Source organism: Lynx canadensis, chromosome A3, assembly GCF_007474595.2.
Source record: "Lynx canadensis isolate LIC74 chromosome A3, mLynCan4.pri.v2, whole genome shotgun sequence".
Taxonomy (NCBI): Eukaryota; Metazoa; Chordata; class Mammalia; order Carnivora; family Felidae; genus Lynx; species Lynx canadensis.
In genome coordinates this window covers 80,637,046-80,663,870 of record NC_044305.1, presented here as the reverse complement: position 1 = coordinate 80,663,870, position 26,825 = coordinate 80,637,046, and the positions used below count along the sequence as shown (strand labels likewise).

The 26,825-nt window shown below is 36.2% G+C and overlaps 1 protein-coding gene across 1 annotated transcript in view; it reads left to right on the top strand.

Annotated features, from left to right (window-relative positions):
• The window catches only part of LOC115510631 (WD repeat containing planar cell polarity effector), a gene marked incomplete at its 5' end in the record, with an annotated part of 394,777 nt that overhangs the window by 197,333 nt on the left and 170,619 nt on the right, over positions 1 to 26,825 (top strand). The window lies entirely within an intron of this gene.

Sequence of the window (26,825 nt, the reverse complement as noted above, 5' to 3'; positions counted from 1 at the left end):
TAGGTCACTTGTCTTTGGAATGAGTTTGTTGTTTAAATTCTAACTTTGCATCATTCAGTTAAATTGTGCTTTCATTAATCGTGAAGAAATCTCTAATTCAAAAAGTTATTATTTATCATCTGTATTTTGTTTTGTCAAATTGAATAGACATATTCATATATTGAGAGAAGGTTTTATTTGGCCAATATCTCTACATGTAGACATCACAGTGTCAGAAATAACAACACTTTTTAGATTTTTTGACCCCACTATCTATCTCTACTTTCTCACCTTTACCAGTATTCACCTCAGTAAAGGTAGATTTTCTTCATATTTCTTTATTCATAAGGTTGTTTTTGAGTCTTAGTGGGGATAATGTATTGAAAGTACTTTGTAAACTGGTAAGTAATATACAGATATTATGTGTTATTAGAGCAACTATTGTTATTACATAGCCATGTAAAAAATAATGAATACCTGAAACAGGGCTTGAATTATATGAATGTAAAAGAGAGGATATTTTGTAAGCAAAAGCAATATGATTCAGCAAGACCTTAGATTAAAATAAAATATTTTGGTTATAAGAATAAATAATACTATAATAGAAAGTAAACAATACAATAAAGAGAATAAAACTAAAAAACCAATGGACATCCTTTAAAATACCTCTCTGTGAATATATTCATTCCCTATACTTTTTGTTTATAACTTGATTTTTTTCTTTCAACAATATGACATAGTTTTCCATATCAGTAAACATAAGTGTATGTCATTTCTTTAATGTTTACGTTGTATTCCATTTTATATGTGATAACTGGCATAAAAACAGGCACACAGACCAATGGAACAGAATAAAGAGCCTAGAAATGAACCCATGCATATATGGTCAACTAGTCTTTGACCAAGAATACACAATGGGGACAAGTTAGTTTTTTCTTTCCTTTTTTTTTCTTTCTTTAATATAATTTATTGTCAAATTGGCTAACATACAGTGTGTAAAGTGTGCTCTTGGTTTTTGGAGTAGACTCCCATGGTTCATTGCTTACACATAACACACAGCGCTCATCCCAACAAGTGCCCTCCTCAATGCCCATCACCCACTTTCCCCTCTCCCCTACCCCTCCATCCACCCTCAGTTTGTTCTCTGTATTTAAGAGTCTCTTATGGTTTGCCTCCCTCCTCTCTGTTTGTAACTATTTTTTCCCCTTCCCTTCCCCTATGGTCTTCTATTAAGTTTCTCAAGATCCACATATGAGTGAAAACATACGATATCTGTTCTTCTCTGACTTGTATCACTCAGCATAATACCTTCCAGTTCTATTCACCTTGCTGCAAATGGCATGATTTCATTCTTTCTCATTGCCAAGTAGTATTCCATTGTATATATAAACCACATCTTTTTATCTATTTATCAGTTGATGGGCATTTAGGCTCTTTCCATAATTTGGCTATTATTGAAAGTGCTGCTATAAACATTGGGGTACATGTGCCCTTATGAATCAGCATCCCTGATTCCTGTATCCCTTGGATAAATTCAATAAGTGGTGGTAGGAAAATTGGATATCCACATGCAAAATAATGAACCTGGACTCCTATCTTACATGCCTCAGAAAAACTAAAAATGAATTGAAGACTTAAATGTAAGACCTATAACCATAAAGTCCTAGAAGAAAACATTGAGAAAAAGCTCTTTGACATTGGTCTTGGCAGTGTGGGGTTTTTATTTTTTGTGGGTTTTTTTGTTTGTTTGTTTTTGTTGTTGTTTTTTGATAAAAGACAATAAAAGCATAGGCCACAAAAGCTAAAATAAGTGACACTATGTCAAACCAAAAAGTGTCTGCACAGGAAAAGAAATAGTCAAAAAAACCCAAAAAGGCAATCTACAAATGGGAGAAAATATTTGTAAATCATATATTTGATAAGGGGTTAATATCCAAAATATATTACAACTTCTACAACTCAAGAGCAAAAAAATCAAACAATTCAATTAAAGCATGAGCAAAGGATCTGAAAAGACATTTTTCCAAAGAGGACATACAGATGGCCAACAGGTACATGAAAAGGTACTCAACATCACTAATCATCAGGGAAATGCAAATCAAAACCACATTGAGATAATACCTCACACCTGTTAGGATGTCTTTTATCAAAAAAGAGATTACAAAAGTTGGCAGAGATGTGGAGAAACGGGAACGCTTGTTCACTGTTGGTGTGAGTGTAAACTGGTGCAGCCACTATGGAAAACAATATGGAGGCTCCTTAAAAAATTAAAAATAAAACTGCCACATAACCCAGAAATCCCACTTCTGGGTGGATACCCAAAGGAAACAAAACCAGTATCTCGAAGAAGTATCTGTACCCATGTGTGCAGCAGCATTATTCAGATAGCCAAGATGTGGAAATAACCTAGGTGTCCATTGACAGATGAAGGAAATCTTGCCATTTGCTATACCATTGACCAACCTGGAGGGCTTTATGCTAAGGAAAATAAGAGAAAGACAAATACTGTCTGGTGTCAGTTATATATGGAATCTTAAAAAGTAAATAAAAACTGGTTTCATAGAAATAGAGAGTAAAGTGGTGGTTGCTAGGGGCTGGTTAGTGCTCTTTGTGCCTTGTTTTAAAAATCTTCAAGGTCTTGAAATTTTCAAGGTCTTGAAAATTCTTCTTCTTTTTTCTAAAGATTTTGTTTTTAAGTAATTTCTATACCCAATATGGGCTTGAACTCACACCCCGCAGATCAAGAGTTGCATGCTCTGCTGACTGAGCCAGCCAAGCACCTCCAAAATTCTCCTTATTATCTTCCAGAATTTGTATTATTTTAATGTTAACATTTAAACCTACAATCCACCTCTATTGATTTTTTTAGAGGATATGGCGCAAAATTAACTTCCGTCATATGTATATCCAGTTGACCTGTGACCATTGATTGACAAAATTGTACTTTGATGCTTTACAGGGTCACCTTTGTCATAAATGAGGTTCCCACCGAAATGCACATCAAAACCATAATGAGATATAACCTCACACCAGTCAGAATGGTTAGTATCAAAGAGACAGGAAATAACAAGTGGTGGCAAGGATGTGGAGAATGTTGGTGGGAATGTAAATTGTTCACTATAGATAACAGTATGCAGATTTCTCAAAAAAATAAAAATGGAAATACCATATAATCCAGTAATTCTGCTACTGGGTATTTACCCAAAGACAATGAAAACACTATTTGGAAAAACACATGCACCCCTGTTTATTGCAACATTATCTACAATAGCCAAGGTGTGGAAGCAACCCAAATGCCCATCCATAGATGAATGGATAAAGATGTTATATATATATATATATATATATATATATATATATATATATACACACACACATACATACACAGAATGGAATAATAGCCATAAAAAAGAATGAAATCTTGCCATTTGTGACAACATGGATGGACCTAGAGGATATTATGGTACGTGAAATAAGTCAGACAGAAAAAAACAAACACTGTGTATTTTCACCTATATGTGGAAGCTACAAGTAAAAACAAATGAACAAATAAACACCAAAAGAAACAGAAACAGGCTCATAAATACAGAGAACAAACTGGTGGTTGTCAAAATAGAGGGGTATAGGGGGATGGGTGAAATAGGTGAAGGGGATTAAGAACTAAAAATTTTTAGTTATAAAATAAGTTAGGGAGATGAAAAGTGCAGCATAGGGAATATAGTAGATAATGTAATAAATTGGTATGTTGACAGATGGCAGCTACACTTATTGTATGTAGTAAGCATTACATAACGTATAGATTTGTTGAACCACTATGTTGTACACCAGCAAATAATAGAATACTGCATGTCAACTATAATTCAATCAGAATAAGCCAATCAAGTGCCCTATATGTGTAGGTATATTACTAGATTCTGTCCTTGCTCCAATACTAAACTTCTTTAATTACTTTATAAGTATTTATATCCAATAATGTAAGTCTTCCAAGTTTGTTTAAATATGTTGTTCTTACTCTAACCTGTGATAGATGCTTAAGTCATGGATTTTTTAGCTACTGTATCCTAATGTATGCATTCAAGGGTATAATCTCCATTCAATGATGGCCTTGATTGTATTCTGACAATTTTATGTGTCTGTTTTTCGTTATCATTCAGCTCAAAGTATTTCTAAACATTTATGAATTCTTTGTCCTAGGTTTCTTACATCTCCTAATTTCAAATAATAAAACATTTTCTAGACAGACACACACACACACACACACACACACACACACACACACACCTTAACCTATTCTGTATTACATCAACCCTTTGAAATTAGTTGAAATTCCCTTATGGCTCATTATATGGTCAATGGTAAAATTTGCATGTGCACTGAAAAAAAATGTGTAGCCTATAGTTTACAGTTGTTGAATGCAGTGTTCTATATAAAATCAAGTGTGTTAATCATGTTTTTCAGTTCTTTTAAGAACTGTTGTATTTTCTTGATATATTGAGCCTTTAACATTATGAAACATTCTTCTATTTTCTAGTAATGCTTCTTGCCTTAAAACCTACTTCATCTCAAAGTATACCTACACCAGTTTTATTTTGGTTTGTATTTGCTTCAAATCTTTTATATCCATGTTTCTTTATATTTTGAGTTGCATCTCTTATAAGCAATAAATAGTTGTATATTTTTAATCAGGGGTCACCTTTTAATTACATTATTTAATTGGATTATAAATAATATAATTGTGTTTGACCTACCCACTTTCTTTTCTGTTTCTCCCACCTATTCTATGTCCTTTTACCTAACCAACCTTGCCCTTTTTTATGTTAACTCTATTATTCCATTTTTTCCCTTCTATTAGCTTATTAATTACATTTTTCCTCTAATTTTTTCTTTTGATTCCTATCCTTATGATGAATCTTTCTGTCTTTCTGTTCTTGTTTGGGGGTCATTTGGTTTTAACTCTCTGCCTTTTTTTTTTTTAAACCATAGCATTTTTAAAATGTAGTGATAATTTGAGGCTGTGTATGATGTTGTTTTCCTCCAGAAAGAATTTACTTTTGCTTCTAGAAGTTAGTTAGGGTAAAGGTTAAAAGATACCTTACTCCATTCTGGGATTGAGTTTGTTTGAACATGAGTTTCAGTCTAAGAGCCAATTTATTTCTACTTTATACTGAACATCAAGAGTGTAGCCCTTCAGGAGTCCCAGTTAGAAGCCTTGTCTGTTCAGCAGATCCTGAAGTATAACTTAGTAGCTTTAGCCCATTGACTCTACCTAATGTTCAGTGTGGTTTCTCAACTTCTCAAACACTACTTTCTGTTAAGTTTCTCACCTTCTTGGCCGCCAATTACATATTGGCAAATACTTTGAAAAGCAAAAGCTGCACCAAATGTCAGGCTTACCTCTCTGGGCTTTGCTTCTGTCTTGAATCTTGGCCCTTCAAATACTCACTGTCTTGTTCTCCAATGTCTTCAAACAGAATTTTAAAAATTATTTTACCCAGCTGTTTTAGTTGTTCTCAGCAAGACTATTAGTCTGATATGTTCTCATCTGGGATAACTGGAATGAGAAGTTCTGCAGTATGTTTTTGGAAGGTGAGTGAAGTGTTAAGCTTGGCACTAGCTGCTTTCCAATTCTGGATAACCCCCTTGCAGTGCACTGTTATGTTTGAACTATTAATCGCTAAGAGCCTTAAATGTCACAAATTCTGCTTTAAAGCATGACGTATCATCAATTTTATGCCCCAAATGGAACAAATGAAATTATATAAGATGTTGTTTATACTAGGGTTTATTGTTTAATTGTCGTAAAAGCACTAAAAAGAAAAACCTAACTTTTTAAAATTCTAACTTATGTTCAAAAAAGTAAAAAAAGTAATTTTCAATTCTTCAAGTTGAAGAATTATAGAAATCTTATAAGATTAATAATGCAGATCTTTCCTTTTGCTAATGAAGATATTTGTGTATGCCAGCTTAAATTTATAGTCTGTCTTGCTTGAAGGCATACCAAGTGCTTTATCAGTAACAAAATCATTACATCTCACAAAGTTAAAGGAGTTAACTTTTCTTGATCACCTGCAAAAGTGTTATACCAGATAATGCCTTATATAATGGTATAATATATTATGTCAATATGTTATATATAACATACATTATACCACTTTATAAATTATATTATTTAATTCTCATAATAATCCTAGACAATAGAATTATTATACCTATGTTACAGTTGCTAAAAGTAATTATAAGGACAACTGAGAATTGTGATTCAAACTAAGGTGTATTTGACTCTAAAGTTCATGCTGTTTCCATTTATACCAAACTACTTATATAAACTAAAAATTTAGAAGTTCCCCAAAGCTCAGTGATTACTGACTTCAAAAAGCTCCCTGTTACTAACTTCAAAAAGCTATTCTTTTCCTTTTATTCTTTACCAAAGTTCAAAAGTTATCAGTAACACTGTTTATTGCAGAATGGCATCTGATCTATCCTGAATGATACACAGAACCCAGTTTATTTGGAATATCATTCATCTAAATTAAGAGCTCTTAGTCTGTAATAAAAGGAAGTGCACGGTGAATATAGAAAGGACCACAGAAAAATAGCACCAATTGCCTATTTCCCTATTTTCTCATTCATGTCTCCAGGAAAAAAAAAAACTCACACATTTAGTGATAGTTTTCTTAGAGAGGAATGTGGTATATGCCAGACATGATATTGATAGATCTTCCAGGACTATGAGTCTGCTCTTTGAGAACCCATTTGCATCTTGGGAGACACAAAGAGTTGTATCTTAGACTGTCATTTGAACTGGATAGGTGTAATACTTTTTGAAGTGTCCATTCCCAATTTCTTGTCTTTTAAAAACCATTAGCTTCTAGGGGCACTTGGGTGACTCAGACAGTTAGGCATCCAACTTCGGCTCAGGTCATGATCTCAACAGTCTGTGAGTTCAAGCCCCATGTGGGGCTCTGTGCTGACAGCTTGGAGTCTGGAGCCTGCTTTGGAGTGTGTGTCTCCTTCTCTCTTCCCCTCCCCTGCTCATTCTCTATCCGTCTCTCAAAGGTAAGTAATTTAAAAATATTTAAAAAAAAACAAAACACTAGCTTCTCATTGATCCCTATAGTTGAAGGTTGTTTCCTACCAAAACCCAAGCAAAAGGGAATAATTATATAGTCAATATTGGCAGAACTGTTTTAAAATATTACTGGTAAGGGAAGAGGATCTTCCACTTCCAGCTACTGGACAAACTGGTTTCAGACTTGTGCTCCCACTGTAAACTACTATAAAACTACATAAAATATGAGACAACAGTTTTTAGGCATTGGACAATAAGTAAGCCCTGCAGGACTTTGATTCTTAAAAGAGGAGGAATATACAGATGGCCCTCTATATAATTTCCAGAACAGAGACCAGTGATGTCTCTCAGATGAAGAGCCAGGGATAAGAGTTCAGAATTCAGAGATGATAAATGATATAGAATTTATGGGGCAGGATACCAGAATGGGAAAATCTATGTGAAGAGTGGGGACCCAGAAGTCTACAAGGTGGTTACTTGGGTCCTTGATGGAAGGCTAAGCAGCAAGTATATATAAGGCCTACCAAAGAGTCACTGCTGTGAGACTGAGAGCTAAACGGAGAGCCTTTGTAATGGTGAGAGGTGCTGGAATTCTGGCTCAAAGTGAAGCAACCTCACTGGGCATTTTTATGAAACTCTAGAAATGCTATGCTTGAAGATGAAGAACTTATTCCAGGACTGTGTACAAAACCAGATCTGCCTTTAAAAATCACAAAACCTAACTTGACAGAATCAAAAGAATTCACCACTAATTTGATACCCTGCTAGTACAAAAATCAACATCCTTTAAAGAAAGCATTACCCAAACTACTTATAATGTGATTTACAGCACACAATAACACATCATTAGGTGGTTAAAGAAGCAGGAAAATGTGATGTATAAATAATGAAGAGAAAAAGGAGCTAATGGTAACAGACCTGAGAGGACCCAGATGTTGAAAGGGGCAGAAAAAACTTTGGAGCAGCTGTTATAAATATGTTTAAGTATTTTAAAGGAAGAGATGAATATAATGATTGAATATATATGGATTCTCAAGAGAGACAAGGAAACTATTTTTTAAAGGGGGCAAAAGAAATTCTAGAACTGAAAAATGTGAAACCTGAAGTGAAAAACTCCCTGGGTAGGCTTAGCAAAAGATTGGACAGTATAATAAAGGATCCATAGAAAGTCATCAAGACAGAAATGGAAATCATCCAGTATTAATAAAAAGAAGGAAAAATACAAAAATTAATAAAGGCTGAGTAACTTGTGAAACCCAAATCCAGTGGTCTAAAATACATGTCATTGCTGGAAAACATTAGTCTATGGATCGAAGCTCAGTGAACTCCAAATAAACAAAGCAATACTCAGGCACACTACATCTTGGCATAGCATACCCAAACTACTGAAAATCAGTGATTAAGATAAAAATCTTTTAAAAAACTCAACAACAACAAAAAAGACTTAGAAGGACCAACTAATGTGAATTATAGCTTACTTCTCATCAGAAAAAATAATGCCAAAAGATAATGTAGCAACATCTTCAATGAACTGAAAAAATAACACAATACAAAATTTTATATCCAGTGACAATTACCTTAAAATGTTGGTAAAATAAAGACACTTTTGAATAAATGAAAACTGAGACAACTCAGCACCAACTCAGGAGACCTGCAGTACAAGGAAAGGTAAAGGAAGTTCTTCTGGCACAACAAATATAATATCAGATGGAAACATGGATCTACATAAAAGAATGAAGAGCTCTGGCAATGGTAAATATGGATTAGTTGTAAAAGTATTTTTTCCTCATGTAAAAATTTCTTTAAAAGATAATTGTCCAAAGCAAAATAATAATGCATTGTGGTATTTATAACATGTAGATGTGAAATGAATGACAGTAACATCATATCATGACAGGTGATAAAATGGAATCATACCATTGTAAGGTTTATACCTTTTGCCTGAAGTGGTACAATATTAATTCTAAGTAAACTGTGCTAAGTTAACACTAGCTTAACACTTATACTGTGCTAAGTATATTGTAGTGCCTGGAGGATTTTCTCAAAAATTTAAATAGATATGCAGCTTTAAAGAAAGTCAATAGAGGAAATTAAAAACAAACAAACAAACAAAACCTTTAAAAATAGTCAACCCCAAAGAGGGCAGGCCAGGAAGGAAAATAGAAAACAAACAGCAAGATGGTATACTTAAACCTAAACATTTATAATTATATTGAATTCAAATTAATAAGATACTCCAGTTAAAATACAGATTGAATATTTTTTAAGTCTGATTTTTGTCAGACAGGATAAAAAACAAAACCTGATTATATTCTGAATAAGAGAACACTTCAGTTACTATGACACAAATACATTTAAAAAGATGTAACACTCTAACATTAAGTACCAAAGTAGACCCAGAACAAAAGAAGTATTAGAAAACCTAAAGAGACATATTCCTGATGATAAAAGTTCAACAGAAAGACATCATTCTAAATGTTTATATACAAAATAAGTGAGTTTCAAATATATGAAGAAGCCTGGGTGGCTCAGTTGGTTAAGTGTCTGACTTCGGCTCAGGTCATGGTCTCCTGGTTCAGGAGTTCCAGCCCTGCATTTGGCTGTCTGTTGTCAGCACAGAGCCCGCTTGGAATCCTCTGTCCCCCTCTCTGTCTTTGCCTCCCCTACTCGTGTGCATGCACGCTCTCTCTCTCAAAATAAATATTCAAATATATGAAGCAAAAGATAACAACCAAAAAAGAAAAGTAGACAAATGTAGTAATTTGTAGGACAAGTAGTACATAAATGCATAAGAATACAGAATATATGAACCTATCCACCAACTTGACCTGACATTTTTTGAACCTATATTCAACAACTTTAGAATGTACTTTCCCTTTTTTTTTTTTTAAATTTTTTTTCAACGTTTTTTATTTATTTTTGGGACAGAGAGAGACAGAGCATGAACGGGGGAGGGGCAGAGAGAGAGGGAGACACAGTCGGAAACAGGCTCCAGGCTCTGAGCCATCAGCCCAGAGCCTGACGCGGGGCTCGAACTCACAGACCGCGAGATCGTGACCTGGCTGAAGTCGGACGCTTAACCGACTGCGCCACCCAGGCGCCCCTGTACTTTCCTTTTAAAGCACATGAAATAGTCACTAAACATAGATTATATGCTGGTATATAAAAGAAAGCACAGTACACTTTGGAAGAGTGAAATACAACACCAAAGGAATTAAATTACAATTCAATAACTTTCATATTCTCAACAAAGCTCCCACTATTTGCACATTAAACAGTACTTCTCTAAATGTCTCATGGGTCAAAGAAGAAATATGAGAATTTAGGAAATAATTTTTTGAATTGAATTTTATCAAAATATGTGGGATGATTATAAGTTGTATAAAATAAATTGCCATGAGTCTATACTGATACAATAAGTACAAAAGTGAATAAATCCAACTAATAAATGTAAAAGGAATGACAGAATGAGAAAAATCACAATTTGGAAGACATCATATTAATAATAGAGTAAGGCAAGAATAATTAATGGATGCTATAACCGTGAGAGAAAGTTTCCTGAGATACAGGGTATTTGCATTGTCTCAAAAAAATATTTCTTCACAAAGTAAGTGTTATTTACAAAAGGAAAAAATAACTTCACAGTGGAGAAGGCTGGTAGATACCATGTTAATAAGTGATCAAAATGGTATTATCAGTAATGGAAGAAATCAAAATAAACTACCATATATACTCAATAAGAACACAACAGCCTTTCTGTGGTATTTCTGCAAAAAAAAGTATATAACTGGCATCTAATCCTGAGGAAACATCAAGTGAACTCAAATTGAGGGACATTATAATAACTAACCTATACTATTCAAAAAAAATGCCAAGTTCATATGAATGAAAAGAAGACTGAAGAACTAATTTATACTGAAGGAATCTAAAGAGACCTAATAAATTCATTAAGAAATTGATCTTTGTTATATGAAGAACATTACTGGAACAGTTGGTGCAATTTCAGTGATTAAGCTGGAATAATGTTATCAATGCTAACCTTATGATTTTGATGATTTGATTGTGTAGGTAGGAGAATGTCCTCAGTAGGAAATAAACATTAAAGTGTTGAAGAGTGTGTTGGCAACTTCCTCTCAAATGATTCAGAAAGAAAAAATCTTTGTACTGTATTTGAAACTTTTCTGTACTGAGATTGCTGAAAATTTTTTTAAAGAGAAAAAAATTGTACTGTCATGGCTCTAGACTCTTTTTGTCCATGTTGTTTCTAGGTAGAAGCTGTGCAGTTTGGGAGTCTGTTTTTGTTGGTCACAGAAATGCTGCTTTTAATTTTGTGTCTTTGGGATCTTATTCTGCTTTTGAGAAATCAGGTAACCTCTCCAACCTAATTATTACTGTGGCATAAAACTACTCATTTGCCACCCAAGATTGCTTCTCTGGTCCCATGTTGGATGGCATGAAGATGAGTTTGCCTTCTGAACATTCTCATGTTGGCATCCCTAATTACCTTGGCCATTGGCACAGGACCAGTTGGAATGTCAAGTGTGTGCCATTTGATAATGCTATAAAAAGACCTATAGCTGCTGCTCTCCAGCCATCTGTGCCTTCCCTTGGCATGACACTATTGGGTAGTTTGTCTTTCATTGGCATGATTTCTGTAGTGTGGCTTACATCTGCCACTCCTAGGCACTTGCTTGGTGATCAAGTTGACATAAAATTGCTACTTTGGCACTGTTTTTATATAGAGAAGTTTTATACCTGCTAACTTCTGAAACAAGAATTACCATTTATTACATACAATATAATTGTAGTTTTAAATATTAGCACTATAGATGTCTCTGGCTTCTCTTGACTCAAACTTATCTATTTGGACTTCCAATTTCAAATTTTCCCAGTCAGAAGTCTTCACTCTTAAAAATTAACTTCTAAATGAAACATACCTCTTCTGTTTTAAGACACTGGATTGAATGCATATACATCAACCTCTCCCTCCTGTGCCAAATCTCTAGAAATCATGGGATATGTGTGTGTCTGTGTTTAAAATTTGTAACTGGAATTCAAAACAAGAATACATGGGGCGCCTGGGTAGCTCAGTCAGTTGAGTGACTGACTTTGGCTCAGGTCATGATCTCACGGTTTGCGAGTTTGAGCCCCACGTCGGGCTCTGTGCTGACAGCTCGGAGCCCAGAGCCTGCTTCTGATTCTGTGTCTCCCTCTATCTCTGCCCCTCCCCCACTCATGCTCTGTCTCTCTCTGTCTCAGAAATAAATAAATATAAAAAAAATTAAAAAAAAAAGAATACATGATGTACCAGAAGCTGTAAGGAACCTACTGAAAGCTGTAAAACAGACAAAATCAGATTGAAAAAGAAAGCAGAAACTTAAATGTCCAGAGAAGAAGACTGCTCCCCGAGTTGGAAAAAGCACCCAAAGTTCTCCATGCCCTTTGGAAGGAGATACTAGGAATGGGAAAAATTCTCCTGGGCTAGCAAGAGTGAATAATCAGGGGTGCAGGAGGGTGCCTGAGCAGAGAAAAATCAAAATAAATAGATATTAATTACCCCAGCTATTGTTAGAAAAGTAATTTGTAATGTTAAGAATTTACGAATATACACAAGAAAAACAGGAATAGATGGTGTTATGGACTAAATTGTGTCCCCATGCCTTCCGAAATTCATATATTGAAGCTCTAACCCCCAGTGTGACTATTTGGAGACAGGTTAAAGTTATAACCCTAATGCAGTATGACAGTGTCTATCAAAAGAGGGAGAGTCACTGGAGATGGATGTGCACAGAGGAACGGCCATGAGAGTTTACAGCAAGACGGTGGCTATCTGCGAGCCAAGGACAGTGGCCTCAGGAGAACCGAACCTGTCAACACCTTGATCCTGGAATTTTAGCCTCCAGAATTGTGAGAAGATACATTGCTGTTTTTGAAAGCACCCACCGCATGGTATTTTGTTATGGTAGCCCTATCAGAGTGATATAAACAGTGTAACTTCAGTACTAGTAAATAGGAAAAGTACAAGAAAGAAAATGATAAATTATTAAAAAGCAAATAGGAAATAATCAAAAGGTAATCACTAAATAGTATAGTAATAGTAACTAGTAATAGTAAATAGAAAATACAAAATAAGCTGTTAAGAATGTCTAATCAGTAGTTATAAGGTGAGTGAATTAAATTCACCTATTGAAAATCAGAGACTGTAAGATTGGATTTTTTAAATATTCAGATATAGGTTGCACATAAAAAACGCCTCCAAACCTGAAATAACTTGGGAAAGTTCAAATGGAAAAAGATACAAAAATAAATGCTGCCCAAACCAAGTACCAGACAAAATATCTGTGCTTTAAAAAATTGAATAGGGGAAAGAAAAGTGAGGTACATTAAAAATATGTTCTGAAATCCTTTGATATTTCTCTTTTCAAAAGCTGGTTCCTTACCTTCTCATCCCCTCTCATCTCACTTAAGTTATAACTTCTGAAACTAAGTAGTGTAATGTGTTGTGGCTTCCTTTTTGATCCCTTTGTCTCTGAACACTTGCTCTGCAGGAAGTCAGTTGCCACGTCAGTAGGGTATTCAGGCAACCCTATTAAGAGGGAGGTACTGATGTATCTTGTGAACAGCCTCCAGCCAAAATCCATGTCAATGAGCCACCTAGAAGTAGGTCCTTCATCCCCAAACTTTCAGATGACTGCAGCTCTGGTCAGCATCTTGACTGCAAACTCACGAGAGACCCTGAGTCAGAATCACAGTTAAGTTGTCCTATATTCCTGACCCTCAGAAATTGTGAATCACTGTTTATCGTTTTAAGCTGCTAATTTTGGGGGGTTTGTTATGCAGCAATAGACAACTAATACAAAGGGATCCTTCATAATTATATAGTTGATAAGAGAAGTAATGCATCAAGTAGATATAGCACTATTCATTTAAGTACAGGGCTCCAGATTATTTTTTTAAAGAAAAATCTTCAAGGAAAAAATGCAAAATCCAGAAATTGCAGGATATTAACACATACTTCTCAGAAAACTATATACAATGAAGGAAATAAACAGTGAGGATCTTGAGGACTTGAATAACATTAATTAGAAAATTTGAGCTAATGATATATTTAATAAACAGAATACACATTATAAACTGACAAAATCAATCACAAGTGATCATATCAAACCCTCCAAGCTTATCTCAGCAAATGCCATCTCTAAATGCATATTTCTAAATGCTCTCTTAGAGACCATATTCAAAAATCGTAATATATATGTAATAAAGGTTAAATAGACCACAAAAAGGTTGTGCTGCTACAATATAACATGTCACTCAAATTTTGACAGCATCCTTCTTTTTCTTTATTTTTAAAAATCATTTTATGTTTTTTTAAATTTTTTAAGTTTATTTATTTTGAGAGAGACAGAGACAGTGTGAATAGGGGAGGGGCAGAGAGAGAGAGACAGAGAGAGAGGGAGGGAGGGAGAGAGAGAGAGAGAAAGAGAATATCCCAAGCAGGCTCTGCACTGTCAGTGCAGAGTCCGATGTGGGGCTCAGACTCATGAAACTGAGATCATGACCTGAGCTGAAACCGAGCATGAGACACTTAACCGACTGAGCCACCCAGGTGCCCCTCTTTTTATTTTAACTGAAGTGTAATTAACATAGGGTGTTTTATTAGTTTCAACAATTCTATGCATTATTCTCTGCTCATCAGGATAGGTGTACTTTTAATCCCCTTTATCTATTTCACCTCCTCCTCCCCCTCCCCAGCAATTACCAGTTTGTTCTCTGTGTTTTTTTTCTTTTTTCCCTGTTTATTTTGTTTTTTAAAGTCCACGTGAGTGAAATCATTTGATATTTGTCTTTCAATGTCTGCCTTATTTCACTTAATATTATACCCTCTAGCTATATCCATGTTGTCCCAAATGGCAAGATTTCATTTTTTATGGCTCCATTACATATATATATATATATATATATATATATATATATATATACACACACACACACACACATACCACATCTTCTTTATCCATTTATTCACACTAGGGTTGTTCCTGTATCTTGGCTATTGTAAATAATGCAGTAAATATAGGGGTGCATAAGTCTTTTTGAATTAGTGCTTTCTTTTTCTTTGGTTTAAAACCTGGTGGCAGAATTACTGGATCATATGGTAATTCTTTTTCAACTTTTTGAGGAACCTCCAAACTGTTTTCCATAGTCCCTACACCAATTTGCACTCTTACCCACACTGCAGAAAGGTTCCTTTTCTTCCACATCCTCACCAATACTTGTTATTTTTTTTTTTTAGAGTACATAATTTATTTAAATTCAACTTAGTTAACATACAGTGTATTAGTGGTTTCAGGAGTACAACCCAGTGATTTATCATTTACAAACAACACCCAGTGCTTATCCCAACAAGTGCCTCCTTAGTGCGCATCACCCATTTAACCACACCTTCACCCACCTCCCCTCCAGTGACCTTCAGTTTGTTTTCTGTATTTGTCTCTTCTAGTTTGCCTCCCTCTCCATTTTTATCTTATTTTTCCTTCCCTTCCCCATGTTCATCTGCTTTGTTTCTTAAATTCCATATATGAGTGAAATCATGATATTTGTCTTTCTCTGACAGACTTATTTCACTTAGCATAATACACTCTAGTTCCAGCCACATTGTTGCAAATGATAGGATTTCATTCTTTTTTATTGCTAATATTCCTGTGTGTGTGTGTGTGTGTGTGTGTGTAAAATATATATACACATACACCACATTTTTTTTTAGCCATTCATCAGTCAATGGACATTTGGGCTCTTTGCATAATTTGGCTCTTGTTGATAGCAATGCTAATAAACATTGGGATGTATGTGCCCCTTCAAATCAGCATTTTTGTATCCTTTTAAATACCTATTAGTAAAATTTCGGGGCCATAGAGTAGTTCTATTTTTAATTTTTTGAGGAACCTCCATATTATTCTCCAGGGTGGATGGAACAGTTTGCATTCCCACCAACAGTGTAAAAGGGTTCCTCTTTCTCCACATCCTCACCAACATCTGTTGTTTCCTGAGTTGTTAATTTTAGCCATTTTAACAGGTGTGAGGTGGTATTTCATTGTGCTTTTGATTTGTATTTCCCTGATGATGAGGGATGTTGAGGATGTTTTCAGGTGCCCATTACCATCTGGATGTCTTCTTTACAAAAGTGTCCAGTCATGTCTTGTGCACATTTCTTAATGGGATTATTTGTTTTTGGGTGTTGAGTTTGGTAAGTTCTTTAAAGATTTTGGATACTAACTCTTTATCTGATATGTCATTTTCAAATATCTTTTCCCATTTCATCAGTTGTCTTTTAGTTTTGTTGATTGTTTCCTTCGCTGTGCAGTTTTGTATTTTGATGAGGTCCCAATAGTTCATTTTTGCTTTTGTTTCCCTTGCCCCCAAGAGACTGTCTAGTAAGAAGTTGCTGTGGCCAACGTCAAAGAGTTTGCTGCCTGTTTTCTCCTGTAGGGTTTTAATGGTTTCCTGTCTCACATTTAGGTCTTTCATCCATTTTGAATTTATTTCTCTGAAAGGTGTAAGAAAGTGGTCCACTTTCATTCTTGTGAATGTCACTGTCCAGTTTTCTCAGCACCATTTGCTGAAGAGACTGTCTTTTTCCATTGGATACTCTTTCCTGTTTAGTCAAGGATTAATTGGCTGTATATTTGTTTTGTAGGTCCATTTCTGGGTTCTCTCTTCTGTTCCATTGATCTGTGTGTCTGTTTTTGTGCCAGTACCATACTGTGTTGATGATTACAGCTTTGTAATACAGCTTGAAATCCGGAATTGTGATGCCTGCAGCTTTGGTTTCCTTTTTCAAGATTGCTTTGGTTATTCATGGTCTTTTCTGGTTCCATACACATTTTAGGATTGTTTGTTCTAGCTCTGTGAAGAATGCTGGTATTATTTTGATAGGGATTGCATTGAATGTGTAGATTGCTTTGGGTAGTAATAACACTTCAAAAATATTTGTTCTTCCTATCCAGGAGGATGGAATGTTTTTCCATTTTTTGTGTCTTCTTCAATTTCTTTCATAAGCATTGTATACTTGTCCGCCTACAGATCTTTTACCTTTTTGGTTAGGTTTATTCCTAGGTATCATGTTTTTGGGGGGCAATTATAAATGGGATTGATTCCTTGATTTCCCTTTCTCTGCTTCATTATTGGTGTATAGAAGTGCAACTGATTTCTGTACATTGGTATTATATCCTGAGACTTTGCAGAATTCACATACCAGTTCTAGCAGTTTTTCGGTGGTGTCTTTTGTGTTTTCCATGTAGAGTATCGTGAAGTCTGTGAAGAGTGAAAGTTTGACTTCTTCTTTGCCAATTTTGATGTCTTTTTTTCTTTTTGTTGTCTTATTGCTGAGGCTAGGAGTTTCAGTACTATGTAGACAAGAGTGGTGATAGTGGACATCCCGACTGTGTCCCTGGCCTTCGGGGGAAAGCTCTCAGCTTTTCCCCACTGAGGATGATATTAGCTGTGGGTCTTTTATATATGGCCATTACAATGTTGAGGAATGTTCCTTCTATTCCTAGTTTCTTGAGGGTTTTTATCTAGAAAGGATACTATATTTTGTTAATTGCTTTTTCTGCATCAATTGAGAGGACCATATGGTTCTTATCCTTGCTTTTATTAGTGTGGTGTATCATGTTAATTTATGAATATTGAACCAGCTCTGTAGCCCAGGAATAAATCCCATGTAATCATGATGAGTAATTCTTTTAGTGTACTGTTGAATTCGATTTACTAGTATCTTGTTTAAAATTTTTACATCCAGATTCATTAGGAATATTGGCCTGTACTTCTCCTTTTTAGTGAGGTCTTTGTATGGTTTTGGAATCAAAGAAAGCTGTCCTTCCATTTCTATTTTCTGGAACAGTTTGAGAAAAATAGGTATTAATTCTTTAAGTTTCTGGTAGAATTCTCTGGGAAGCCATCTGGCCCCAGGACTCTTGTTTGTTGGGATATATTTGGTGGAAACTAATTCCGTTTCTTTGCTGATTATGGGCATGTTCAAATTTTCTATTTCTTGCTACTTGAGTTTCGGTAGTGTGTAAGTTTTGTTTTTTTTTTATAAATTTTTTTTTAACGTTTATTTATTTTTGAGACAGAGAGAGACAGAGCATGAATGGGGGAGGGGCAGAGAGAGAGGGAGACACAGAATTGGAAGCAGGCTCCAGGCTCTGAGCCATCAGCCCAGAGCCCAACGCAGGGCTCGAACTCACGGACCACGAGATCGTGACCTGAGCTGAAGTCGGACGCTTAACCGACTGACCACCCAGGCGCCCCGGTAGTGTGTAAGTTTTTAAGAATTTTTCCATTTCTTCCAGATTGCCCAGTTTGTTGGCATATAAGTATTTCTTTTTAATTGTATTTCTGTGTGTTGGTTGTGACTTCTCTTTCATTCATGATCTTATCTATTTTGGTCCTCTCTCTTTTGGAGAGTCTGGCTAGGAGTTTATCAATTTTGTTTATTCTTTCAAAGAATCAGCATTTAGTTTCATTGATTTGTTATTGTTTTTGAATTCTATATCATTTATTTCTGCTCTAATCTTTATTATTTCCCTTCTTGGGCTGGCATTAGGCTTTATTTGCTACTCCTTTTCTAGCGGCTTTAGGGGTAGGTTTAGGATGTATATTTGGGACCTTTCTTACTTCTTGAGATAGGCCTGAGTTGCAGTATGCTTTCCTGTTAGGACTGCTTTTGCTGCATCTCAGAGGATTTGGACTGTTGTGTTTTCCTTTTCATTTGCTTCCATGTATTTTTTTTCCCTTCTTTAATTCCCTGGTTAAGCTATTTGTCCTTTAGTAGGATGTTCTTTAACCTCCATGTATTTGAGGGCTTTACAAATTTTTTCTAGTGGTTGATTTTAAATTTCATAGCATTGTTACCTGAAAATATGCATGATCTTGATCTTTTTCTACCTGTCAAGGGCTGATTTGTGACCCAGTATGTGGTCTATTCAGGAGAATGCTCCATGTGCACTCAAGAAGAATGTGTATTCTGCTGCTTTAGGATGAAATGTTCTTAATATATCTGTTAAGTCCATCTGGTCCAGTGTGTCATTCAAAGCCATTGTTTCCAGAGATGCCTGGGTGGCTTGGTTGGTTGAACATCCAACTCCTAGTTTTGGCTCAGGTCATGATCTTACACTTCATGAGTTCAAGCCCTGCATTGGGTTCTGTGCACAGTGCAGAGCCTGCTTAGGATTCCGTTTGTCTCTTTCTCTGCCTCTCCCCTGCTTGCTCTCTAATTCTCTCTCTCAAAAATAAATAAATGAACATTTTTTAAAGCCATTGATTTCTTGTTGATTTTCTGCTTAGATTATCTGTCCATTGTTGTAAGTGGGGTTCTATTAAGAAATTGTTATCAATGTGTTTATGTTTGTGAATGATTTATTTATTTGGGTGTTGTCGAGTTTGGGGCATAAATATTTACAATTGTTAGGTCTTCTTGATGGATAGACCCCTCAATTATGATATAATGCCCTTCCTCATCTCTTGTTAGAGTCTCTGTTTTAAAATTTAGTTTGTCTGATTGATCTATGGCTACTCCAGCTTTCTTTTGACTTCCATTAGTATGATAGACGGTCCTCCATCCCCTGACTTTCAATCTGCAGGTGTCATTAGGTCTAAAATGAGGCTCTTGTAGGCAACGTATACATGGATCTTATTTTTTTTTTATCCATTCTGATACCCTATGTCTTTTGATTGGAGCATTTAGTCCATTTACATTCAGAGTGATTACTGAAAGATATGAACTTAGTGCCATTGTGTTACCTGTAGAGTTGGTGTTTCTGGTGATGTTCTCTGGACCTTTGTAGTCTTTGTTCCTTTGGTTTTTTTTTTTCCTCCACTCAGAGATTCCCCCTTAAAATTTCTTGCAGGGTTGGTTTAGTGGTCATGAACTCCTTTAGTTTTTGTTTTTCTGGGAAACACTTTATCTCTCCTTCTATTCTGAATGACAGCCTTGCTAGATAAAGGATTCTTGGCTGCATATTTTTCCTATTCATCACATTGAGTATTTCCTGCCACTCTTCTGGCCTGCCAAGTTTCAGTGGACACGTTTGCTGCTAACCTTAATGTCTGCCCTTGTAGGTTAAGGGCCTTTTGTCCCTAGCTACTTTCAGAATTTTCTTGTCATATTTGTTTTTTTGCAAGTTTCACAATGATATGTCGTGGTGGTGTCCCATTTTTTGATTTTGAGTGGTGTTCTTTGTGCCTCTTAGACTTTAATGCCTATTTCCTTCCCCATATTAAGGAAGTTTTCAGCTATAACTTGTTCAAATAAACCTTCTGCCCCTTTTTTCTGTGCTTTTTCTGGGATTCCTATGATACAGATACTGTCTCATTTTATGGAATCACTTCATTCTCTCTGCCTCCCCTTATGATCTAGTAATTCCCTTTCCCTCTTTCTTCAGTGTCATTATTTTCCATACTTTTATATTCTATTTCACCTAATCTCTCCTCTGCTTTTTCAAACCTGTCACTTTTTCCAGTTTGTTTCCCATCTCAGTTATAGCATTTTAAAATTCATCTGAACTATTTCTTAGGTCTTTGATCTCTGCAGAAAGTGTTTCTCTGGTGTCTTCTATGCTTTTTTCAAGCCCAGCTAGTAGTCTTATGACTGTTGTTCTAAATTCTTGTTCACATAAATTGCTTATATCTGTTCTGAGCAAGGTCCTAGCTGTGATTTATTCTTGACCATTCTTTTGGAGAGAATTCCTCTGTCTTGTCATTTTGGCTAAGCTTCTGTCTTTTGCATGTCTTAAAAGCTTGTTATGTTTCCTCCAACTGCGAGTGCTGCTGTATAAAAAAGGAGTCATACACTGTCCAGGGCCTGGCACTCCAGGAACTGTTTCTGGTGTGTGCTTTGTGCACTCTGCTGTTGGATTTTGACTGCTCTTTTCCCTCTTGTCAGTCATTTGGAGAGCCCTACCATGCTTGCAGTGGTGGAATGTTTGATCCCCTAACTAGATGTGCTTTGATGTGTTTGAAGTAATCCTGGAAAAAATAAGCAATGGGGAGAGCCTCATCCCAATAAAAGAAAAGGAAAGGGAACAAAAAACCCCAAACAGAATCAGAATACTGTAAGACTGATTCCAAAGAAAAAGGAAGAAAAAAAGGGGAAGGGGAAAGCAAAAGATAAATAAGAGGGAAAAAGAAAAAAATTAAAAAGCCAGATCCAAAAAAAGAGAAAAGGAAATGAAAAAATAAAACCCTTCTACAAACAAGGAACTAAGAGCCTGATTCCCAAAATTAAAATAGAAGAAGGAAGAAAAAGAAAAAAGAGCGGTCTGTTGGTGCATGGTGGGGGTGGGAGGGGTACTGGCTGTGCTGTTCTGGAGGAGAGGCAGGCTATGTTGGCTCAGAGTCAGTCTTGCCCCAGTAAATAAGCAGTTGACAGGGACAGAGGGGCAAGGTTTGGGGTAAGAGGGTCCTGCCTCCAACTGGGGGCTGGTGTGTTGCTCTCTGAAGTCCTACCAGATTGGTGTTGGCGGGGGGGTCGGGAGGGGGATGCTACTACCTCAATCTCTTGTCCCCGGACCAGGGATCTCAACCCCTGCTGTTCAGGCAGCACTCACAGTATACCAAGGGCTATATAGTATAGCAGCTATACAGTGTAGCAAGGGCAGTCATCTTGCGCTGCACCACAACTCTTTGGCGTTTTTTTTATTTGGCATGCAGCTGGGATTCAAAACCCAAAGTCTTAAAGGACCTGGCACCACGTGGAAATACTTCCCTTGTCCAGAGTAGAGCCTCTCTACCCTGCTGTTGAAAGGCCTTTGGCTGGTCCCTGCAGGGTCTTTTATACTGGGGAGGCAATAAGCCCTTTTCCAGAAGTACTCCAGGAAGGGGACTGTTCTCTCCCTGTGCATCCTGGAGATCTCTACACCTTGCTATGCACTCTGGGCCAGCGCCCTCCTCCCCAGAATCACACTCCACAGCTCTGCTCTGGAAAGTTGCACATATTCAAAACCTCACAGTTTGAACTCCAAAAGCTGTTTGCAAAACAAACAAACAAACAAACAAAGAAAACTTGGACACTGAGGACTTCTCACTCCCCAGTCCATGGTCCAGAGAGGTTTTCCTCATGTGGTAACTCAATGCTGCACTAACTCAACCCCTCTCTCTTTCCCTCCATTTTTCTCTTCACAAAAGGGTTCCTTCTCCTGTGTGGTACTGCCATTTTTCTCTCCCCCAATTCACATCCACGCACCTTGCACCTACCAAGATGTCTCCCTCCAAGTATTAATATCCTTCTGCCACTCTGCAGATTGATTTTCTGGGTGTTCCAAGTAATCTGGCCTCAAAACAGCTGTGTTTGAGGGACAAGGAAAGGCCTGGGTCCCCCTACTTCTCCACCATCTTAATTCCTCCTCCAGCCCTTATAAGTGGTTTCCCACCTTCTCTCTGTTCTTTCTGGGAACCAATTACATTTATGTTATACTACTTAATATTATTCACTGGCCACTAAAGCTCTGCTCATTATTTTCAGTATTTATTCCCTCTCTGTATTTAAATTACTCTGCTTGACCTTGTCCTCTGGCTCCATTCATTTTCTTTTCAGTCTTTTTTTCTCTGTGTGCTTAATGTTGGATTGTTTTTATTGTTTAAGTTCACTGATCTTTTATTATTTATTATTTTTTAAATTTTTATTTAATTTATTTTTTAAATTTATGTCCAAGTAAATTAGTATATAATGTAACATATACTATTTGATTGCAGGAGTAGATTCCTTAATGCCCCTTACCCATTTAGCCCATCCGCCCTCCCACAACCCCTCCAGTAACTCTCTGTTTGTACTCCATATTTAAGGGTCCCTTATGTTTTTGTCCAACTCCCTATTTTTATATTGTTTTTGCTTCACTTCCCTTATGTTCATCTGTTTTGTATCTTAAAGTCCTCATATGAGTGAAGTCATATGATATTTGTCTTTTCTAATTTCCCTTAGCATAATACCCTCTTGTTCTATCCACATAGTTGCAAATGGCAAGATTTCGTTCTTTTTGATTGCCCAGTAATACTCCATTTTATATATATATATATATATATATATATATATATATATATATATATACCACTTCTTCTTTATCCATTCATCTGTCAATGGAATGGCTCTTCCCATACTTTGGCTATTGTTGATAGTGCTGCTATAAACATTGGAGTGCATGTGCTCCTTCAAAACAGCATGCCTCTATCCCTTGGATAAATACCTAGTAGTACAATTGCTGGGTTGTAGAGTAGTTCTATTTTTAATTTTTTGAGGAAGCTCCATACTGTTTTCCAGATTGGCTGCACCAGTTTGCATTCCCACCAGCAGTGCAAAAGAGATCCCCTTTCTCCTCATCCTCACCAATATCTGTTGTTGCCTGAGTTGTTAATGTTAGCCATTTTGACAGGTGTGAGGGGGTATCTCATTGTGGTTTTGATTTGTATTTCCCTGATGATGAGGGATGTTCAGCATTTTTTCATCTGGTGGTTGGCCATCTGGATGTCTTCTTTGGAGAAGTGTCCATTCACATCTTTTGCCCATTTCTTCACTGGATTGTTTGTTTATTGGGTGTTGAGTTTGATAAGTTCTTTATAGATTTTAGATACTAACCCTTTATCTGATATGTCATTTACAAATATCTTCTCCCATTCTCTTGGTTGCCTTTTTGATTTGCTGATTGTTTCCTTCACTGTGCAGAAGCTTTTTACTTTGATGAGGTCCCAATAGTTCATTTTTGCTTTTGTTTCCCTTGCCTCTGGAGACATGTTCCATAAGAAGTTGCTGTGGCCAAGGTCAGAGAGGTTTTTGCCTGCTTTATCCTCGAGGATTTTCATGGCTTCCTCTCTTACATTTAGGTCTTTCATCCATTTTGAGTTTATTTTTGTGTATGGTGTAAGAAAGTGGTCCAGGTTCATTTTTCTGCATGTTGCTGTTCAGTTTTCCCAGCACCACTTGTTGAAGAGACTGTCTTTATTCCATTGGATGTTCTTTCCTGCCTTGTCAAAGATTAGTTGGCCATAGGTTTGTGGGTCCATTTCTGGGTTCTGTATTCTGTTCCATTGATCTGAGTGTCTGTTCTTGTGCCAGTACCATACTGTCTTGATTATTACAACGTTGTAATACAGCTTGAAGTCCGGGATTGTGATGCCTCCTGCTTTGGTTTTCTTTTTCAAGATTGCTTTGGCTATGTGGGGTCTTTTCTGATTCTATACAAATTTTAGGATTGTTTGTTCTAGATCTGTGAAGAATGCTGGTGTTATTTTGATAAGGGATTGCATTGAATGTGTAGATTGCTTTGGGTAGTAATGACATTTTAACATTTGTTCTTCCTATCCAGGAGCATGGAATATTTTTCCATGTTTGTGTCTTCTTCAATTTCTTTCATCAGCTTTCTATAGTTTTCAGTGTATAGATTTTTCACCTCTTTGGTTACATTTATTCCTAGGTATTTTATGGTTTTTGGTGCAGTTGTAAATGGGATTGATTCATTGATTTCTCTTTATGTTACTTCACAATTGGGTGTATAGGATGCATCCAATTTCTGTGCATTGATTTTATATCCTGCCACTTTGCTGAATTCATGGATAAGTTCTAGCAGTTTTTTGGTGGAATCTTTTGGGTTTTTCATGTAGAGTATCATGTCATCTATGAAGAGTGAAAGTTTGACCTCCTCTTGGCTGATTTGGATGCCTTTTATTTCTTTGTGTTGTCTGATTGCTGAGGCTAAGACTTCCAATACTATGTTGAATAACAGTGGCGAGAGTGGACATCCTTGTCTTGTTCCTGACCTTAGTGGGAAAGCTCTGTTTTTCCCCATTGAGGATCATATTAATATTGGGTCTTTCATACACAGCTTTTATAATCTCAAGGTATGATCCTTCTATCCCTTCTTTCTTACGGGTTTTTATCAAGAAAGGATGCTATATTTTGTCAAATGCTTTCTCTGCATCTATTGAGAGGATCATATGGTTCTTGTCCTTTCTTTTATTGATGTGATGAGTCACATTGATTATTTGGCGGATATTGAACCATCCTGTCATCCCAGGTATAAATCCCACTTGGTCGTAGTAAATAATTTGTTTAATGTATTATTGGATCCGGTTGGCTAATACCTTGTTGAGGATTTTTGCATCCATGTTCATCAAGGAAACTGGTCTCTAGTTCTCCTTTTTTTGTGAGGTCTTTGTCTGGTTTTGGAATCGAGGTAATGCTGGCTTCATAGAAAGAGTTTGGAAGTTTTCCTTCCATTTCTATTTTTTGGAACAGCTCCAAGAGAATAGGTGTTACCTCTTCCTTAAATGTTTGGTACAATTCCTCTGGAAGTTCATCTGGCCTTGGACTCTGTTTCTTGGGAGATTTTTTTTATTAGTAATTCAATTTCTTTACTGGTTATGGGTCTGTTCAAATTTTCTATTTCTTCCTGTTTCCATTTTGGTAGTGTATATGTTTCTAGGAATTTGTCCATTTCTTCCAGATTGCCCATTTTATTGGCATATAATTGCTCATAATATTCTCTTATTATTTTTATTTCTACTGTGTTGGTTGTGATCTCTCCTCTTTCATTCTTGATTTTGTTTATTTGAGTCCTTTTCTTTTTTCTTTTTAATCAAACTGGCCAGTGGTTTATTAATTTTGTTAATTCTTTCAAAGAACCAGCTTCTGGTTTCATTGATCTTTCTACTGTTGGTTTTTTGTTTTTTGTTTTTTGTTTCAACAGCATTGATTTCTGCTCTAATCTTTATAATTTCCTGTCTTCTGCTGGTTTGGGGATTAATTTGCTGTTCTTTTTCCAGCTCTTTAAGGTGTAAGGTTAGGTTATGTGTCTGAGACCTTTCTTCCTTCTTTAGGAAGGCCTGGATTGCTATATAGTTTCCTCTTATGACCACCTTGCTGCATCCCAGAGGTTTTGGGGTGCAGTGTTGTCATTTTCACTGGCTTCCATGTACTTTTTAATTTCCTCTTTAACTTCTTGGCTAGCCCATTCATTCTTTAGTAGGATGGTCTTTAGTCTCCAGGTATTTCTTACCTTTCCAAATTTTTTCTTGTGGTTGTTTTCTAGTTTCATAGCATTGTGGTCTGACAGTATGCACGGTATGATCTCTATCTTTTCGTACTTGTTGAGGGCTGATTTGTGTCCCAGTATGTGGTCTATTCTGGAGAACATTCCATGTGTACTGGAGAAGAATGTATATTCTGCTGCTTTAGGATGAAATGTTCTGAATATATCTGTTAAGTCCATCTGGTCCAGTGTGTCATTCAAAGCCATTGTTTCCTTGTTGATTTTCTGATCAGACAATTTGTCCATTGCTTTAAGTGGGGTGTTGAAGTCCCCTACTATGATGGTATTATTATCAATGAGTTTTTATGTTTGTGATTAATTGATTTATATATTTGGGCGCTGCACATTTGGAGCATAAATGTTTACAACGGTTAGGGGTGGATAGACCCCTTAATTATGATATAATGTCCTTCTTCATCTCTTCTTACAATCTTTATTTTAAAGTCTAAATTGTCTTCAGTATGGCTACTCTGGCTTTCTTTTGGCAATCATTAGTATGATAGACAGTTCTCCATTTCTTACTTTCAATCTGAAGATGTCTTTAGGTCTAAAGTGGGTCTCTTGTAAACAGCATATAGACAGATCTTGTTTTCTTATTCATTCTGTTACACTATGTCTTTTGATTGGAGCATTTAGTCCATTGACGTTTAGAGTGAGTACTGAAAGATAAGAGTTTATTGCCATTATGTTTCTTGTAG